The sequence below is a fragment of the Nelumbo nucifera genome, chromosome 4 (genome assembly GCF_055504915.1).
Source record: "Nelumbo nucifera cultivar China Antique chromosome 4, China Antique-T2T, whole genome shotgun sequence".
NCBI lineage: Eukaryota > Viridiplantae > Streptophyta > Magnoliopsida > Proteales > Nelumbonaceae > Nelumbo > Nelumbo nucifera.
The window spans coordinates 57,227,154-57,229,381 of record NC_142652.1 but is presented as its reverse complement, the minus strand read 5'-3'; the positions used below and the strand labels follow the sequence as shown (position 1 = coordinate 57,229,381).

Genomic DNA, 2,228 nt, shown 5'->3' with positions numbered 1-2,228 from the left:
ATTAATAATTCCAATAACATAAAAGCTTATACTTTTAAAATCGACCTAGAAAAAATAGAGTTTACATCTAGGTGGTGGTAAGAAATTAAACCATTTTGGGTCAAATGGGTTAATCCTTGTTGCCACAATTAAATAATAAAATGAAAAAATAGATAAAATGAAAAAAAATTAGAAATTAAAAAAAGTTGGGAACATTTTTAATATGCATATTAAACAATAATAAGTATGATAAATAAGAAATGTTTTTATCAATGATGGAAATTGGATGTAAATTTTAAAACCAATTAGAAATAAAAATATTTTCCTATTCTCTCATTAATTCCTATATTTAAGATACATTTTTTTCATCATTAAATTCTTGTAATTAAATCCACAATATTAATTTTAGGGAAAATTTCCGATAAATACCCTGTACTTTAGGCCTAGTGCCAATTTAGTACTCGAACTTTAAAGCGTGACAATCTAGTACCTGAACTTTCAATTTGTGACAAATCAGTACCTAGCGTTAACTCACCGTCAGTCAAACCATCATGTGAGATGAGATGCTATTTAAATATTTTCATAATGCCAAAACTAACCTTCATGATAATTTTCGGACCATTTTACCCTTTTCTCTTATTTTTTCCCTTTTTCCCCTTTCTCTTTAATCTAGGTTGAAGGATCGAGAGAAGTGGTAAGCGCAGCCCTTCATTCCGAGCACAGTGTTCACAGGTGGAAAGCGTAGCCTTTCATTCCGACCTCCATGGTAATTTTCTGACCTCTTGCTCTTGCTCTTGCTCGAGTAAGTGGTAAGCTTCGATCAACTCCAACTTGAAGGAACGACAAAGGAGAGGAGAGGAAACTGTTCACGCGCAGGTTGAATGAACGACAAAAAAGGTGGTAAGCTTTAAACCCCTAACGTCTGATCAGTTTCACAAATTAGCTATCGTGCTAGAGTGGCTGAGTGGCTGCCTGCCAGGTCGTCCGTTATGAGAGAGCGCAAGGTCCAATTCTGAGCATTGATGAGGGTGAGGAGCCTGCCGACTTTTGGGATGCTCTAGCTAGTGCTCCGCTTCTTAGTGACGATCTTGACAAAGTAGCCGGCAAACTCGATTGTTTTGTCGGTAAGGATCAGGTTGCAGAGGCAATTCGTCTTGGAGTTGGTGGGAAGAAGGTGGATGAATATGATTTGGACTATGAGATTTTCCAGAAGGCGCTTTCGGGTGGTATGGTTATACAGAGAAAAAGAACCTAATTTTTCAGGTTGAAAAAGTCCCTTCCACTAATTTTCTTCCTCTTCTTTTCATTTGATTTGTTTGGAGGGGCAAGGTGGCTGTTTATGAAGTATATTTGTAGGAAAAGAAATGGATGTGCAGAAAGAAATGGATGGGGATTGGTACATTGTCTAGGAAGAAATGGATGTCCAACAATAAATGTCTCTGCTTTTCGTCTGATCAGTGCTGGCCATTGGTACGTTGCCCAGCAAGAAATGGATGGGGATTGGAAAATTTTGATTTTTTGACAAATGGTTATGAAGTATATATGGAAAGAAAGTGTGAATTAAGGCTCTCCATCACTTCGTAATGGTCTCACCTGTGTCTATGTAATTCAATCAGTTTGTTTATTCAGATTCTTCTGGAGCTCTCTACAGAAGCCACAACCAACAAGTTGACAGAAACAGCTTGGCCAAACCTAGTACTTGCACAGATAGACCTTGAACCCTCTAAGAAAAACCAAATTTTGCTGGAGGCATCTAGGGTGGCAATTTTTAACCCAACCCCCAACCCACACAGTATCTAATTCACCCAACCCATCCATTTAATTGGCGAGTTGTGTTATCAACCCATCACCCAATCCATCCATTTAAATGGGTTGGGTTGTGGATAACCATTGGTTAACTATTATAGATACAAGTATTAATTCCTTAGCTTTTTTTTATTTTCTTAATTTGAATTAAATAATTTATAATTAATGTATTAATTTTTATTAGTAATTGACTAAATTTAGTTGTCTTGAATCAGTACACTTCACCCAACATAAATTCAAATCAATTTGACCCGAGTCTTGACCAATTCAATGCGGTTTGACCCAATCCAGCCTATACTGATCCGGGTCAACCCAAATCCAAATAGACACCGGGTGGGATGGTTCGGTGCTGCTTGCTCTGTCTGATCTAGACCGTCCAGTCCAACTAACATTCACACACTCCGACCCGACCCAGCACAAGCCGATCTGGGTCGACCCGAATC

At 37.9% G+C, this 2,228-nt stretch overlaps 1 long non-coding RNA gene across 1 annotated transcript; it reads left to right on the top strand.

The window, feature by feature from the left end:
* The first annotated feature begins 600 nt into the window (after positions 1-600).
* Positions 601-1,587, top strand: LOC148800539 (uncharacterized). The gene is made up of 2 exons (XR_016068610.1): positions 601-876; positions 959-1,587. It is a non-coding gene; the product is annotated as an uncharacterized LOC148800539 (long non-coding RNA).
* The last annotated feature ends 641 nt before the right edge of the window (positions 1,588-2,228 follow it).